Raw genomic sequence first — 17,928 nt, forward strand, 5'->3', positions numbered from 1 at the left:
GGTCCGAGCTGACTGTCGTTTAACAAGCAAATGAAACCTTTGTAGGGGTGAAACTTGTGGCGGCAGCAGTAACCACTGTTCACTATACTCTGTGACAACTATTCTGAAAAATAAGAGGAGTATAGCCATCGCCACGCATTATCACCAGCCTGTCCGTACATGGAATTACAAAAGACTGCTCGTTGGTAGGCCCAACATTTTAACACGAGAACAGCTGGTGTGAATAATCCCCATCACAAAATAAGGCATGGTGGAGGATAAATATTACCAGTCATATTGTCACATCGTTGTGACATCGACGAAGAAATAAATCGGCTTTCTTAAGCTGAAACTTTATTTGGGCGAACCTGCGTTCGTGAAACAAATCTCAAACTACGGTGATACACCCGTAACACTTACAGCGGCAACCAGAGCATAGACCACCGATAAAACTGACAAGCATTTAAGGGCGCCGGCTTTCATACATGTGCTATCGAAGAATTCACCGTTATCACTTGTGGCCACATTAAGACTGTTCGCGTGGTGCGCGCATTCCTAAAGGAATGAAGTTAAACAATCACGAGGCTTGCGAAACAATGCCGCGTGGTCAACGCCGAGCGTCGGAAACAGTCTAAACCCAGATGCACCAAAATAAATGAGTGGCCCTATCTTTCAACGTTGGCTGCCAACTAGCGAGGCATATACGTTTGCATGGAATACCATATAAGATGCAAACGTTTTCATACTATAACGTGCCCACGTGTTCCTAAACTCAATGCTGTCTAGAATTCTTTTTGTAAGTAGAGCCCCTATGAGAGAAAGAGGAAACGTATGTTGCTAGTATGCATCAATATCGGACATTGACCGAGGCGATATCTTTCCATTTCATATCTGTAATGGCAGGCTGCCGCGTATTCTTTGCGTGCATCAGTGCTTCAACCTGATCTCACACTTCACTGGATAAAAAAAATAAAAAGCCAACTATTATGACACGACACGCTGTAACTCTTCTTCCCGTTCTGGGGGTGTAGCTCAGTGGTAGAGCGCTCGCTTCGCATGTGAGAGGTCCCGGGTTCGAACCCCGGCACCTCCAGCCATCTTTTTTTTCAAGCCTCTTTTTTTTCTTCTGCGTAGCCTCTTACTAATTTGAATAATCTTTCTCACCAGCTGACAGCACTCACTCAATGCCAGTTCGATCTCCTGCGCCGACAAGTATTGGCTACATATACAGACACAGCTCAAATCACTAAAGATTCCGTTCACTCGCTTTTAAGGGAAGCTTTTGTGAGTTAAATATTGCGGTGGAGGCAGCATCGTACGTGAAAAAGAGGGCTCCAGCGAATCTACCTAATATTCGGGTGCGCAAAAATGCTATCCTACCCTTGGAGGCGTCCATCGGAACATGACTTTTTATTCACCCATAATATAATAATTCATGCAGCCGTGGCTGTCAGGGTTGCCCGGTCAAAAGGACGAATATTATCCGTGAAATAGGAAAAACGAGCCAAGACGACAACATGAGCCAAAAGTAGCTGCGCGTGTGTGAACATAACATGTGACGTTTCTTTAGAAGGTAGGTAGGTAATCAACTTTATTGATTCACGAAGGAATCATTTGAGGGGGGTGTGGTTGGGGAAGTGGAATCAGGATGACGACGAGCCCTCGGGCCGCTCTAGGTGGCCGGACACTGCTGTGCTTCGGCGACCCTTCTGGCCCAGCTCACTGTCCGGAGCTGTAAACACGGTTGCGAGCTGCGCAGAGCAGCCTCTCATCGCTCCTGGTGTTCTGACCCTTGCCACGGGGGCTTGGAGTTTGTTTGGACAATTCAGAAATATGCTGGAAGTCGGCTCTGGTGCTAGGACATAAGTTGCAATGAGGTGAGGTTTCGCCATGTGTAAAAAGGGAGAGAAGAAAAGGAGTCGTCACTGTGGCCGTTTGAAGTCTGCGCTACAAAGCCTGGTCGCTTCTGGAGAGAGATTAATGTGGCGGGAGATACGTTAGGCGGGAATTTCGGTAAAATAGCGTGATATCGTGATAGCTGAGGAGTCAATCCCTGGCACCTTGAAGCGAAGGCAGGTCGCTGTGAGCCCGGTTGGCGAGTGCTTGGGCTTGGGTGTGAGCGGCCGTGTTGCTTGGGCGTTCACAGTGTGCAGGGACCCAGAGGAGGGTGATGAGGCGATCAGGCGGAAGAGATGATTCAAGAATTTCAGCAGCCGGAGGATGAATTCGAAAAGTGGCAAAATTACGAATTGCAGTTTTTGAATCGAAAAAAATATACTCAGCGGAGGAGTGAACAATGGCTAAAGTCATTGCCGCCTCCTCTGCTTCCAGGGATTCTGTCGAATTTGGAAGGGACGCACGAGCGACCAGTTTTTGAAATCCATCTACGACGGCTACCGCGAAAGCTCGATGATCTACATATTTGGCCACGTCTACATAGACTGCGAGAGAATTAGGAGGGAAGCGCTTCTGAAGGGACTTGGCTCGAGCTTCCCGTCGCGCCCGAATATGTTCTGGGTGAGTATTTTTGGGGAGTGGCGGGATTAATAGGTTGCTACTAACAGTGACGGGAACTGCGCGCGTGGCCGTGGTGTGACCAGGAACGTTGATTTTAAGTCGGTGCAGGAGTACCTGTCCTGTTTCTGTGAGTGATAGTCTTTGATATTGGCTGAAAAGATGCGCCTCTACAAGCTCCCCCACAGTGTTGTGCACCCGAAGTTGAAGTAGTTTGTCCGTGGCTGTTGATTTAGGGTGATGGAGCGCAGTTTTATAGGCATTACGAATGAGTCTGTTAAGTTGCTCGATCTCCGTAGAGAGAGAGAGATATAAATAGAGAGGAAAGGCAGGGAGGTTAATAGAGCTTGGCTCGGTTGGCTACCCTATATTTGTGGTGGGGGAAAAGTGGAATAATAGAACGGAAAGAGACAGAAAAGAAGAGGAGTAAGAAAGTGAAGCATAAATAGTCAGCTCGAGACTACACAGCACGGCCTCGCACAGTTCTTTCACAAGCGGTCGTGAAGTTTGGTGGTCCTCAAAAAGTACAAGAGGGCTTTCGTGGCTTTGCGCGTATGGGAAGCCATCGGCCAAGGTCCCAAGATCTTCTCTTCTGTAAGCGGCCATGAATCCATCTGACAGAGCTTGTCTTCCATAATACGTCGTTCGGTCTGGTATGCTGGGCAATGACATAGAATGTGCTCAAGCGTTTCCTCGCATGCGCAGATGTTGCGTAAGTGATAGATAGAGGTAGGGGATAGAATAGGTAATTTTGTATAGGCAAAAGGCCTGTATGAGGCGGCGTGTGTCTGCTTCCCTCATGCCGCGATGACGATTGGATATGCGCTTAATGAGGGAAAATGTATTTTGAACGGAGGTGCGGATTAACTTTATGGTGTCAGCATTCGAACCATTGTCGGAAATATTAAGGCCTAAAATATTGATTTTATTGACCCGGCGAATAGGGGTGTCATCAAGCATGACTTGATTGTGACATTTATCTTGCTTTTTAAAGTCAATTACTAGCAGTTTCAATTTAGCCGCCGAGCAGGTGAGCCCAATATTGTTGGCGTGTTTAACAACAATGTCAGCGGCCAACTGAAGCTTCGATTCGATTTCGCCATGGTTGCCAGTATTGACCCAGATGGTGATGTCATCCGCGTACAAGGAGTGATTGGTGGAAGAACGTTTGGCAAGCTCCCGCGCTAGTGGTATGAGAGTAACGTTAAAAAGGAACGGGGACAAAATCGATCCCTGGGGCGTTCCCTTGCTACCTAGCGTGAAGGGATCGGTTTTCAAAGTGCCCAACTGTAGGCATACGGACCTATTGCTGAGAAAGGCAGAGACATACCTGTGCGTGCGAGAGCCTACGTTTAGTTCACTAAGAGATTGTAAAATCGAGGAGTGAGAAACATTATCAAAAGCCTTAGTCAGGTCCAATGCAAGGATGGCTCTGGTGATGTGTGGAAAAGTAGGATTTAGCACGTCCTCCTTAAGCTGCAGCATGACATCCTGAGTGTAGAGTCCAGCTCGGAAGCCGTACATGGTGGAGGGAAACAGTTTTTCTTGTTCCATGTAGCGATTAAGACGATTGAGCATTACATGCTCCATCAGTTTTCCTGTACATGAGGTAAGAGAGATTGGTCTCAAATTATTAAGGTCTAACGGCTTATTATGTTTGGGTATGAAAGTCACCTTAGCTGAGTTCCATTCCTGGGGCAGCGTGCCCTGCTCCCATTGTTGATTCATGTAATCGGTAAGAGCTGCCACTGACTTTGAGTCTAAATTTCGGAGTGTTTTGTTAGTAATTCCATCTAGTCCTGGAGCAGATGTGGTGCGAAGTTTGCTTAGGGCAGCCCAAACTTCCGCTTCTGCAATTGGTGCACCCAAGTCTGCATTGGGAGCTCCATCGTAGGTAGGTAACGATTTTCGCCTTGCGCCAGGGAAATACGTAGTTTTAAGAGCATTTTCAACGTCTTGCCCTTGTTTTTCTACTTCAAACAAGAGTTTCGTAATTCGCTTATTACTTTCACATCTCGAGGAGCATGGATCTAACATATGGCGAAGCAGGGACCAAGAGTTCTTCATATGTAGAGTACCGTCGAGTCGGTTACATATCTGGTTCCATTGCTGCAATGAAAGTTTGGCCGCGTGTTCAGTTACAAGCTGGAGTATTTGTGACATTTTGCGTTTTAGTTTGCGATTATATTTTTGCTTGAGCCATCGTTTCTCCAAGCTCTGATAGTCCTCCCATAGGTGGAGTAGCCTGCTTTCTACTGGATTACGGATATGTGCTGCTGGGGCTACTTTTTCGCTAAGAGCTACATCCTGTTTAAGCTGAGACGCCCAGACTTTGTAGTCTTGAATTTCTTTTTTCAGGTTTCGGTCTGGGATTTTGCGAAATTTGTCCCAGTCAACAATAGCTTTTAAATGAAACTGTGGACGAAAATTGGCATGCAACAGTGTAATTGTTAGGATCTAATGATCACTGCCGAAGTTTACATCACTGTGTGTCCAGTTAGCTTGTCGCATATTTTTAGTGAAAGTAAGGTCAGGGGTGGTATCTCTGCTCACACTGTTGCCAATTCGTGTTGGTAGCATCCAGTCAGTGACTAGAGTGCACCTGTTTCGCTGAATGTAGTGAAGAAGGCTGGTGCCCTTCCGAGTGTTTCTCCTGTAACCAAAATCTACGTGCGGGGCATTAAAGTCACCCGTTAGAACTATGGGAGCAGAGTTTGCTATTTGGATGGCCCTATCGATTGCTTCAAAAACAGTAGTGAGGCCATCTGTAGGATGAGAATAAATAATCAAAATAAAATATGTGCCTTGTCCTCTACGACGTGGGAGATGTTCAAGAAGAAGGCAGTCACTATAAAGATCGGAAAGGTCATGCGCTATAAACGAGATATTCCTCTGTACATATGTGGTAGCCCATGGGGAGCTAGGATGTGAATGTACAGCCGAGGAGTTTGCAAGCTTTTAAAGGCTCCTGTACGGAGATGACATCAGGGGCCCGTGTAGACCGCTTTATATAAAGTGAGAGGTTGTCTCTCTTGTTTCTTAATCCACGGCAATTCCATTGTCATATGCAGAGTGAAGAGGGTGAAGATAAGGAAAGGGTGCAGGAGGGGGTTATGGCTGCGAAGGCGCTGGAGAGGGTTGAGATTGTGGGAGAGATTCGAGCCGAGCAACTAACACGTCTAGAATACTCTCTATCTTATTGAAGCGTTCAGCAATTTGCGTAAAGCCTAAATTAACCTTTTGTTTGAGTTCCCGGTGTTCTTTCCGAATTTTTTCACTGGTGCTTGGAAAAATCATCCTCCGATGACTCGGGTTGCTCTGTCCTTTTCTTTTTTGCTGGCTGTGGAGAGCAATCTATAATATCGGTCCCTGATTCGGCTGCCATATCAGGCTCTATGACAGAGGGGGAAATGCATAGGGGTGGAGAAGACGCGGGTGGGGCAGCTGTAAGTGCACTTAAACGTTCCAGCACCAGAGCCAACCGTTGCTTTAGCTCTTGATTCTCTCGCGTTAGACGTTCGATATTCTCCCGAGTTTTAGAATTTTCTTTAGCGTCAGAGAGCATAAAACAGGAGCAGGAGCCTTGCTTTGCCCAGCTCACCTTTTCGGGTTTGGTGCTGAAGTTGCGGCTTTGTGATGCACTTCGTTCAGGGCTTTTGCCTTTGCTGCCACGGTTTCGTCCAGAACTCCTGCTTTTGCTGCTACGGTTTTGTCCTGGACTCTCGCTTCTGCTGCTACGATTTCTATCATCGATGCTTGAAAAAAACTTCTTCTCGAGCGGGAACTCGGGTTGCTCCTGCTGGTGCTCTTGTTGCGGCCTTTGTCGCGGCCGAGAGAGACGGCTGAAGCCACGCTGAAAGCGTTGCTTGCATGCCCTGTCACCCGTCTTGTGAGCGTCCCTACAGATGACGCACTGCGGGGTGCAGGGATAGTCCTCCGGGTGTTTCTGTCCGCAGCTTGAGCAAGTGAGGCGATTTGGCAAAGGACATACATCTCGTCGGTGGCCGACTTGTCTGCAGTTTAGGCACGCTTCCACCTTCGGTCGAAAGTTGAAAACGGCGTAGAGGATGCCAAACATTTTGACTGACGGAGGAAGCCATGAAGTGAACGAGCCATGAAGTGAATGAAGTGAATGAGCACTGAGCCATGAAGTGAATAAGCACTGAGCATGAGGTACGCCCCATGTCCCTTGCTTAGACTAGTGGTAGAAAGGGATTCGCCCGACGTAATTCTTGAAGCAAGTCCTGAGGTGATTCACCATTCCAAGCGGTAGATGATCCCTGCACGTGCCCCGTCCAGAGGAACTATGTACGCATGAAATCCCCGTTTTTACCACGTAGGGTGAGTTCTCGTATTTTTGCATAGTTGGCAACTCGGTCGGCGCAAGAAGTGGACGTGGTGAAAATATTCTTGGCCAGATTGGTGCACACGAGATCTTCGTCGGCAACCACAGAGTGCAGTCCGCTGTTGGCGACTACAGCCGCTCGTAACTCTCCATCATTGTATTGGGCCAGATCTACGCCCGCACTCGGACGAAAAACAATATTGAAGTCATCTAGTGGCAACCGTGGCAGTCATATTAAGCGAGGACGCGCCACGGCTGTGTTGTCGAGCTTTGAGGAAATGCTGGGCGGTGATTCTGTTTTGCGTGCTGGCATTTCGGCAGCTGACGCCGCTTTACTTGACTGCGTTCCTTCAGTTTTTTTTACTGTTGTCGAGGTGAGCGTTGTCGGGCATTCAAGACTACACTCCATTCTTCTGGGTTGAATTCTGTGGCAGATAAATCCGTGCCACTCACCTTGTATGCAATTGCGTTGCCGAATGAACTTGTGCACGCGCGTCGAAGCCCGAGCCCGACGCCGGTGCCGGTGGCGTTAGGGCTGATGAGGCGGCATTCCCCCGCTCAGCAAGAGTTGAAGTTTGCAAAGCTCGTCAAGAACAAAGAGGTTTGAGGCACTCACCAGCAGCATCGGCAACTTGCTGAAGTTAAAGAGAGACCACTGTTGGCACCAAAAAAGCAGTCTTGGTTCAATAAAAACTTCGTAGAATACGGAGCCCATGCGAGGCACACTAGCCTTGCCTGGCCCCCTAGCGGACTCCTCTTTCTTTAAAAAGAGTCAATTCAGGTGCATCTTGTTGTAAGTGTAACAAGTAGTGCAATAACTCATCAAAAACCTAATCGCTGAGACAAAAACATATAATGTTGACTTATGGGTCTTCTCGTGGATGATTCTGCTTCTGGACGCCAGTCGATGCAGACGCAGGATGGAAAGCTCGTCCCGAGCAGCGACAGCGGCCGACGCCGGCCGCGGTATAGCTTCTCCCCTCGTTCCAAAGGACTACAGGATTATTCTGCCATCGTTGCCATCTGGTGAAGCGATGCGTCGAGCAGTAGCTCTACACTGCGACGTCAGCGGCCGACCGTATCGCATCGACGACTTCAGGAAACCTCCCAAAGACTTAGGCATCATACAGCAAGTAAGTGGCATCGCAGCATATCAGATGTCACACGTGTGGTTATTGAACATGAAGACCGAGCAAGCAAAAAAAGCACTGGTAGACGCAGGCGTTCTCTAAGTTAAAGACCGGGTATGTCTCGTCATTGACCCGACGCAGCAAGAGGTTAAGATGAAATTGCACTGGCTAGCATTCGATGTTACAAAAGACGCTATTGGGCATGCCTTCTTTAAATACGGTGACGTCAAGGAGATGACCGATGACTGATGGAGAGTCGAGGATTTTGAAGGATGTGAATCGACAACTGATGTAATACGCATGCAACTACGAGACGGCGTTTCTGTGGATCAACTGCCCATCAGGCGCGTATTGGCAGCAGTACGCCACTGGTCGTGGTGCCGGGAAGACCACCTTTGTGCTTGCGGTGCCCAAGCACGGGGCATATGCGACGCGATTGTAAGGTCCCAAGGTGCAGCGAATGCTACTCTTTCGATCATGAGCAGGATGAGTGCAACCGTTCATACGCACGAGCTGCAGGGTGACGACCAGAGACTCAACAGAGTGAACTTCTCATGGATGAGGAGGAGGAGAAGGAGAAAAACTTTGTTTATCCCAAGAGGGAAAGGTGCGGTGGTGGAGTGCCAGAGGAGCCTACCCATCGTAGGTCTCCGCTACCCTCTTGGCCCAATCTAAGATCTGGTCCTGGACCTCGGGCACCGAGCTGCACATAGCAGCCTCCCACTGCTCCTTACTATTAATGTGTAGAGAATTAGATGGTGGGTTTCGAGTACACCCCCACATGATATGGTCTAGGTGAGCTCTTTGTTGACAGAAAATGCACAAAGGGAAGGGGTATATCGCAGGGTGTATAAGATGGCGAAAAGATGGGGTAGGAAACGTACGGGTCTCTTCCTGGCGCCATAGTATTTCATGGTAGCGCGAAGCTCCATGATGTAAGGGGGGGGGTGTATAGTACGCTGTGGGTGGTAGTGATTTGTTATGTCGTGGAAAGTCAAAAGACGATCTCTCGTGCTGAAAAAGGCTGCGTGATATGAGGAGGAATCTGAACAAGCGTCTTTGCCTGCGACACCACAGAAGCAGACGACATCGGACGACACGCCGGTGCTGAACAAAAGCAAGCAAGTTTCTTCGGCCTCGGACATGTGCGCCGGGCGCAAGATGGGAAGTCCAGTGACCCCAACGACTAGCGAAAAGACGCGTCCTGCACGTGCGATGCACGCCACGTCGCAGCTCCAAGCAACGCGCCCTGAAACGCCGGCGTCCCAGGCCAACGCCACTTCGACTCCTCTAAACTCGGCTTCACAGCACCCTTTGGCGAACGAAACACACGAAAATGAGGATTTGCCTGGTGAACTGGATACCTTAAGGATGGGTTTAAAATCGGCGTCTGCAAAACGCCGTCGCGACTCAGACGACGGCGCTCAAGTAGACGAAACGCCAGTAAAGTTGGAAGTGCAGTGGAAGGTGGTCAGTGGAGGCAAGAAATTGAACGCTGCCCGACAACGCTCGTCGTCGCTCAAACGTGACGACGGCCGCTCAAACTAAAGGTGAACAACATGGATCCACCCTGGACGACGAGAGCCCAATAAGTGAACGTGCTGGGCTCTCAGCTTGGACCCGCTCACTGATCACGTCGCTGAGCGGGTTCGTGAAAGCAGTGACGCTTAATGTACGAGGACTGGCTTCCAGAAAGAAACAGACTCAGCTCTACAGACTAGCCATGAACCAAGACCTGGACATTATTGCAGTTTAAGAAACCAAAGTAGAGAGCGTGGACGCCACCGAGAGCCTACTGCAACGTTTCACCGGACGCTACACCGCCAGCGTCAGTCATGTAGTTGGTAGGTCGGCAGGGTGTGTCATCTTTGTGCGGAATAGTTTAGGTGCCAGTGTTCAAAATGTCACGTCTGGTTCATCCGGAAGGTTCGTTGTATGTGATTAGGCCTTCTTTTCTCTTAATTGGCGAGTGATTTGTTTATATGCACCTCTTAAAGTTGATGGACGGTGTGTAACATTCGACGAAATTCGTACTTATTGTGGATGCGATCGCAAAGTCATCCTTATGGGAGATTTTAATTGTGTGATCAGTGCCGATGATAAAACAAGTACATCCAATTTCAACGACTCAAGCACAGTCGCATTAATGAATTAATTTCTGACTTAGACCTTGAGGATGTTGCAGGGTGTATTGGTAAAGAACCACCACTGTATACGCATTTCCAAGGCTCCAGTCATGCGCACCTAGATAGGGCCTACGTGTTACTGGATTTAGTTCCGATTATCAGTGAGTACAATGTCCTCCTTATTTCATTTAGTGATCATTGCTTAGTATCATTTGTAATAGGTAAAAGAATTAGACGTAGACCAGTATTTAACTGGGACACGTGGAAGCTAAATTCTAATCTCTTGGAAGATGAAATATTTATGGACATTGTTCGAGAGGCGTTGTAAACATAGACAGTGGAGACCAAAAATATAGAGTGAAGTGGAAACAATTTAAACAGAATATTAAGTGGAAAGCTATAGAAGGCTCATGTGTAATAAAACACGGAAAGAATGAAGAAGAAAGAACCCTACGCTTAAATCTGAAAGGACTGCCAGCAGAGGAAAGCAAAACGCCAGGCTGATTCGAAAATAATATAAGGTCAGTAAAGTCCAAATTGGAACAAACTGATGAGGAGAAGTATCGTGGCGTGCAAATAAGGGCAAGGGCAGAGAAAATGACCGTAGGAGAGAAACCGACAAAAACATTGCTTGGTCTCGAAAAACGAAACGCTCAGCGAAACGTTATACATCAGATTGAATACATGAGTAACGTTACAAGTGAACAGAGATATATAAATAATGCTTTCAACGAGCACTACACCACTTTTTTTGATAAATGTAAAGTAAATGTAGATGAATTCAAGAATAAATTTTTAAAATTAATGCCAAAGTTTGAGGACTGCAGGAAAGACAGCTTAGAATGTCCTATTTCTGAACCACAAGTGACAAAAGCAATCATTGCCCTCCATTTGGGAAAGTCCCCAGGACCTGATGGGTTAAGAGCCGCATTTTAAAAGGAATTCAAACATGAACTAGCACCGATCCTAGCAGCGGTTTTTAACGAAGCCTTCGACATAAAGATTCTGCCACCTTTTTTTCTGCTATCTCATACTATATCAATTCCAAAAACTGAGGACGCCGTTAAATTACGTGCAGTGAAATCGTACAGGTCAATCAGTCTATCAAATATCGACTACAAGATTTTGATGAAAGTGTTAGCAAGGAGACTGCAGACAGTTATTATTAACATTGTAGGCGACCACCAGACATGTGGGATTAAAAGGCGCACTATATTCACAAACATTCACAAGGCAAGAAGTGTATTAGAGTGCTGCGATGCCACAAACGATCACATCGTGATGATCCAGATAGGTTTAGAAAAAGCATTTGACCGAGTACCGTACGAAATTCTTTTTTCTTTGTTAGACTATGTCAATGTTGGCAAAGTAATTAGAGATACAGTTTGAATGGCATATACTGGATGTAAAACTCGTCTAATCATCAACAAAGTTCTTGGAAACGAATTAATGACAGACGTTCTGTACGACAAGGCTGCCCTTTGTCTTCCCTCCTATTTTCACTTTATATAGAGTCATTTTGCCAAATGGTTATGAAAAGCAGTAACATAGTGGGGTACAAACTACAAGAAGCTGAAGTACGGGTACTGGAATACGCAGATCATATAGCTATGTTTTGTAAAGGTTATGATAGTATCGCTGAAACTATAAAAATTGTGAACCTTTATTGCAATGCAAGTGGTAGTTTGGTAAACTGGAGCAAGTGCCTAGGTTACTGGCACGGCGAATGGCCTGTGACTCCGCAATTTGTGGCTAGTATTTCATGGACTACTACACCGGTACGATACGTAGGTGTGCCATTAGAATATTATTGCGACAGTGAACCGTACTGGTGGCGTTAGGCCGTGGAGCTACGAGAAAAAGCTGAACAACTCTATGGTTTCCAGCTATCAATTTTCGCCAGAGCGACATTTGTAACGTATTTTTAGTCAGTAAGCTCTGGTATGTCCTTCAGGTATTGCATTGTTTACGTGTGAATCTACAGAAGTTTCATCGAATATTTGCTGTTTTCTTGTTGGGTTCTTCTTGGGAGCGAACAAGTAGAACTAACTTCAGAAGGGTTCGCTCTGGAGGACTCTGTCTGTGTAATTTGTACCTTCGTCAGTTAGTTAATCGGTTTATGTTTTTGCGAAATAATCAAGACCTATTCATACGTACTGTTATACAGCTTAGGCTTGGAAGACGGTTGCCAGATTTTGTGATAGCATCTGGTCACATAAAAGCAAGCATTTGAGGTTTCCTAAAAGAAGTTGTTGATTCATGTCTCTTTCTAAAAACGCGTTTTTCATTGGAATACCTCAGTACGGTTTAGCGTAAAAAGTTACACAAAAATTTAGTAAAAACAGTTCTTCCTGTTCCCCTATATAGAACATCATACCGTGTAGGCCCAGGCCAAAATGTCTTAAGCCGTATAAAGAAATGGAGGTATCACCTGAAGCGAAATCTTTTTTCTTTAAATTGCACACTGGGACCTTGCTCGTGAAAACATGGATGCAAGAAAAAGGCTTATTCGTGCCTTGGGTTGTTGATTGCATTGTCTGCAAAAAGCCGGAAACAATCGAACATGTTTTCCAGGACTGCTTGGATGCAGTCTTTTTCTGGGATGTTCGCCAAAGGACATTGAAAAAGGAACTGCGTCTCGATGCCTCTGGCATCAGATTTCTACCAGTATCAAATGAAGAAAGATTACCTTTCGACCTAGTTACGTTACCGGGCCTGCACGGTATAAGCAAATTTAGAATGGCGGTGCGCCATGCTGATGTTAATGCACGTCCGGTTAGGCAATACTTCTTTCAATCTGTCTGTTCGTTCGTGGAATCACAAAAGGTTCAACAAGAGGTCCCCGAACGGCTTCATCAAGTAGAAAGCATTCTACAGATGAAGGAATTTTAAAAAGTCTGTTAAATATGACGCTTTTTACCTCTTTTCTTTGCTTCATGTTTCTACTTTGTTTAATGTCTATATGTTTGCGAATGTTGTATGTACACAGTCAATAAAAAAGAAAAAAGGGGTGTAGCTCAAGAAGAGTCTGACTGGTAGTACTCTTTACGGCTTGTTTATGTTGTTGGGACTTTATTGATTATGGAAAAGTCACATGATCGATAGGGACGCCAAGCCACCACGGTCTACGAGATCTGTCTTCAGAGAAGCAGCTGCTCAAGTGCGCAGTGTTGTCGAGACTTTTGACCTCGTTCCGGAGTGGCTTCCCGTTCTTGACGCTTCTGTGTGTTTGCCTGACTTCTGATGAAGTATGTTCTGTGTACTTACTGGTGATAATTTCATTCATTAAAGAAAAGGAAAAACAGGGGTGTAGCTCCTAAAAGTGCTCCTACAAAGTTCAAAGGAGGTAAATCCACAGGTTGCCCTGTGGCTAAAAGTGACCTACAAAAGTTCTAAGATATCAAATTGGCTACCGCGCTAACGTTTCCCATGTGTGTAGCGACACTAAACGTACGTTGCTTGAGGAATGTAAGGCGTCAGTGGCAGTTGCGCCACGTGCTTGAACAGTACAACATTGATGTACTTGCAGTGCAAGAGACTAAGATTTCCGCTGCTCGTGACGCCGATCTTGCACTGGAAGTTTTCCGTGATTACAATTTATACATCAGCCCAGCACGTGGTGCATCCGCTGGATGCTTTTTATTAGTTAGAAAGCACTTGAATCATATTTTGACGTCACTACATGTTGATGGGGAAGGACGGCTCATTTGTTGCGACTTATCTTTTCATTCCCATAATTGGAGGTTTATCTGTGTCTATGCTCCCTCCAAAGTGAATGAAAGGAATTCTTTTTTTCTTTCTTTAACTTCGCTACTAAACACTGACAGAACTTTGGTAGTTTTTGGAGACTTTAATTGTGTTCGTGACGCTGTAGATCATTCATATATAACAAATCGTTATGTTGCAAGTGCAGCCTTATTGCACAAACTATTGAATGACCACAATTTAATAGATGTGGGAGCGCATGCACCTTCCTCGGTGAGGTTCACGCACTTTCAAGGCATCTCTCATGCTCGGCTTGACCATGTATATGTATCTCTAAGCTTATGGTCTCACATTCATCATTATGCTGTAAAGCCCATATTTTTTACAGACCATTGCTTGGTCAGTGTTTCTTGGGGTCCTAAAATTTTCGTAAAACCCCTCTAAACTGGGACCTATGGAAGCTTAAAATACAGTTGTTGTGTGAAGATTGTTTTGTTAAAATAGTAAAAGAATCGGTACAAGAGGTAACACAGTGTCGACACCTGCCAATTTTCGCTCAATGGGAAAGGTTCAAAGAAAGAGTCAAGTATCACGCAATTAGTATTTCATGCGAAATAGAGCAACGAAAAAAAAGCTGAAAAGCGCTATCTTTATGAATTACTTCATAAGCTTCATACTTTTGAAAGTCAGCAGCGGGGATTGTACGGGGAAAAGATAAATGTGATTCGAGCGCAGATACAAAAACATGATACAGATTTACACACAGGAGCTAAGATTCGTTCCCGTGTTACCCATTTCACTGAAGAGGAAACCACTAAAAGATCCATCGGGGATGAAAAGAGATATACACTTTCTAAAAAGATACTGCAAATTGAGTCGCCGGGTTCCCTTTGGACAGAGACATGTGAAATAAGAGCCGCATTTGAAGATTATTACATATGTTTGTTCACCGCGGCTGAACTTCAGGAGAATTTTGAGGAAGAATCTAACCACTTCATTGCCCTTGTGCCTCAGTTACAAGATGATGATAGACTCACTGTAGTGGGGCCAATAACCAGAGAGGAAATTAGATTTTCAATAACAACGTTGCAGAAAAACAAAACTCGTGGCCCAGATGGCCTTAGTGGCGAATTTTACATAGCTTTTCAGGAACTTCTCATTCCTTTCTTTTAGCGACTTTTTAAAGAGGCTTATGACCGTGGTGAACTTCCTCCTTCTTTCTATCAGAGCCATACAACATTAATCCCAAAAAGTGCTGATCCTGACGCATTAAAAAGAGTTAACGAATACAGGCCTATATCGTTATGTAACGTTGACAACAAAATATTTGCGAAATTGTTGACAAATCGCTAAAGACAGTGATTACTAAATGTGTAGGTGACCACCAAACATGTGAAATTCGTGGTCGCTCTATACAGACAAACATTCATATTGCACGTTGAGTTCTTGAGTGTATAGATGGTAGCATGGACCAAGTAGCCTTCCTTCAAATAGACCTTGCAAAAGCATTTGATAAGGTACAGCATGCTCTTTTTGTTGCGGCTCCTAAGACACCTGCAGTTGGGTGATGTACTATACAATGGTATCTCACTCTGCTATAAGAAGTGCGCAACTAGGCTAATTGTAAATCGCACACTTTCCAATATAATAGAGTTAAATTCATCTGTACGTCAGGGAGGTCCGCTGTCACCTCTGCTTTTTGCAATTTATCTGGAACCATTATGTTTAGGTGTGCTTCTAAAGTCCAGCATAAGAGGCTACCGATATGATGCTGAGGAAGTTAAAGTTCTAGCTTATGCAGATGACATTGCCTTCTTTTGCGCTGATAAACCCAGCGTTCAAGAAGCAGTCAACACTACTTTACGTTTCTGTGAAGTCGCTGGCGCCAGCAAAAATTTTGATAAAAGTAGTGGATTCTGGCTAGGCATGTGGGCTACAACTCCTTCGGTCTTCGCAAATATTCAGTGGAATGCGACTCCTATGAAATACCTTGGTGTGCCTCTCGATAACTATCGTAACAGTGGCCCACACTGGACCGCTGCGACAACTACGATCCGCCAAAAGGTGGCAGTATGGCACGAACGGGAGCTTTCCATTTTCGCCAGAGTGAAAGCGTGCAATATATTCCTTGTATCGAAGCTTATTTATATTCTGCAGGTGTTGCATTGCTCTCGCGTACACATTCAAGCCTTTCATAGGATATTTGCCTGCTTTATTTGGAGCTCTTCCTGGGAACCCATGGGAAGAGACAATCTTTTTCTTCCACTCGAAAAGGGTGGCCTCGGCCTTGTGCATTTGTTCGTGCGACAGTTGGTGTTGCGATTTTTCTACCTCAAGGATGCGTGCCACCCATTTCTATTGGCGGTTCTTCGTAACCGTCTATGTTACCACCTTCCTTTTATTCATGTCACAACAAGCGTTGCTAAGGAATTTGCGTTGCGGGGATTCCTAAAAGAAATTGTTGATACTGTCAGTTCTTTGAAAGCCAGGTTTACCTTAGAGTATTTGTATACTATTGACAGAACAAATTTACCCTCTGCACTTGTGAATAACCTTTTCCCCGAACCTGTTTATCGAAAGCCATATTCGCTTCTGTCTGGTCACGATGTATTATTTCGTGTACGTAGAATGTGTATATCTCCTTCAGCGAAAACATTTTAGATGCGGAAGCATCTTATACTCGCGCCTTGTAGTGCGCCGTCCGCGCCGTCCGCACCGCTTCTCGAACATTCGACAGCTGACGCGCGCGCATGCACCGTCGCGCCGTCGCCCACCATCTGTGCCGCGCGCGCTTCTCCTTCGAAAACATTCGACAGCTGACAGCGCATGCGCCGTCGCCATCTGTGCCGCGCGCGCGCTTCTCCTTCGAGAACATTCAACAGCTGACAGTGCATGCGCCGTCGCGCTGTATATATACTCAAGGTCGGCGCTCGCTCGCTCAGTTGCCGCTCGTCGGTTGGTTTGTACGGCGCGTCGACGTCCAAGGTCGCGGTGAAATGAATTCCAACGAATCCACAAACACAATGATCGACGTCCCTTCGACCAGCGCCGTCCTTTCGCATACGTGTGTACGTGTTCACTCATTTAACACCCCCTCCTACAACCACGTTAACCAATTTAGCCATCGACCCAAGTAAGTCGCAATTTAACACCCCATTTCACAACCACGTTAACCAATTTAGCCATCGACCCAAGTAAGTCGCACTTTAACACCCCGTTAACCAATTATATGCTCCGCATCCTCCTCAGTGCTCCCCCGAGGGAAGCTGCGGGCAATTTTTTCTTTAAACTGCACACTTCCACGCTGCCAGTCAAAACGTGGCTGAATGAAAAATCAATATACGTACCGTGCACAGTGAATTGTAGGCTCTGCAACCAACTTGAGACTATAGAGCATTGTTTTATTGATTGTCGTGATGCATTTTATTTTTGGGACATTCTAAAAAGAACGTTAAGAAAAGAACTTCCAATCACAGCCCATGGTACTAGGTTTCTTCCGTTCAAAAAGAGTCTGACTGATAGTACTCCTTACGACTTGTTTATGTTGTTGGGACTCTATTCATTATGGAAAAGTCGCATGATCGATAGACACGCCGAGCCACCACGGTCGACGAGATCTGTCTTCCGAGAAGCAGCTGCTCAAGTGCGCAGTGTTGTCAAGACTTTTGACCCCGTTCCGGAGTGGCTTCCCGTTCTTGACGCTTGTGTGTGTTTGCCTGACTTCTGATGAAGTATGTTCTGTGTACTTACTGGTGATAGTCTCATTCATTAAATAAAAAAGGGGGTGTAGCTCAGTGGTAGAGCACTCGCTTCGCATGTGAGAGGTCTAGGGTTCAAACCCCGGCACCTCCAGCCATCTTTTTTTTCAAGCCTCTTTTTTTTCTTTTGAGTAGCGTCTTACTAACTTAAATAATCTTCCTCGCCAGCTGACAGCACTCACTAACTGCCAGCTCGATATCCTGCGCCGACAAGTATTCGCTGCATATACAGGCACAGCTCAAATCACTCAAGATTCTGTTCACTCGCTTTTAAGGGGAGCTTTTGTGAGTTGAATATTTCGGTGGAGGCAGCATCGTACATGAAAAACGGGGCTTCAGCGAATCTAATTAATATTCGGGCGCACAGAAAT

The 17,928-nt window shown here is 45.9% G+C and overlaps 2 non-coding genes across 2 annotated transcripts; both read left to right on the plus strand.

The window, feature by feature from the left end:
- The first annotated feature begins 1,000 nt into the window (after nucleotides 1-1,000).
- TRNAA-CGC (transfer RNA alanine (anticodon CGC)) lies at nucleotides 1,001-1,072 on the plus strand. Its single transcript has one exon. It is a non-coding gene; the product is annotated as a tRNA-Ala (tRNA).
- Nucleotides 1,073-17,579: 16,507 nt separating this feature from the next.
- On the plus strand, nucleotides 17,580-17,651 carry TRNAA-CGC (transfer RNA alanine (anticodon CGC)). The gene has a single exon. It is a non-coding gene; the product is annotated as a tRNA-Ala (tRNA).
- The last annotated feature ends 277 nt before the right edge of the window (nucleotides 17,652-17,928 follow it).

The sequence above is a fragment of the Rhipicephalus microplus genome, chromosome 3, assembly GCF_043290135.1.
Source record: "Rhipicephalus microplus isolate Deutch F79 chromosome 3, USDA_Rmic, whole genome shotgun sequence".
NCBI classification, from domain to species: Eukaryota; Metazoa; Arthropoda; class Arachnida; order Ixodida; family Ixodidae; genus Rhipicephalus; species Rhipicephalus microplus.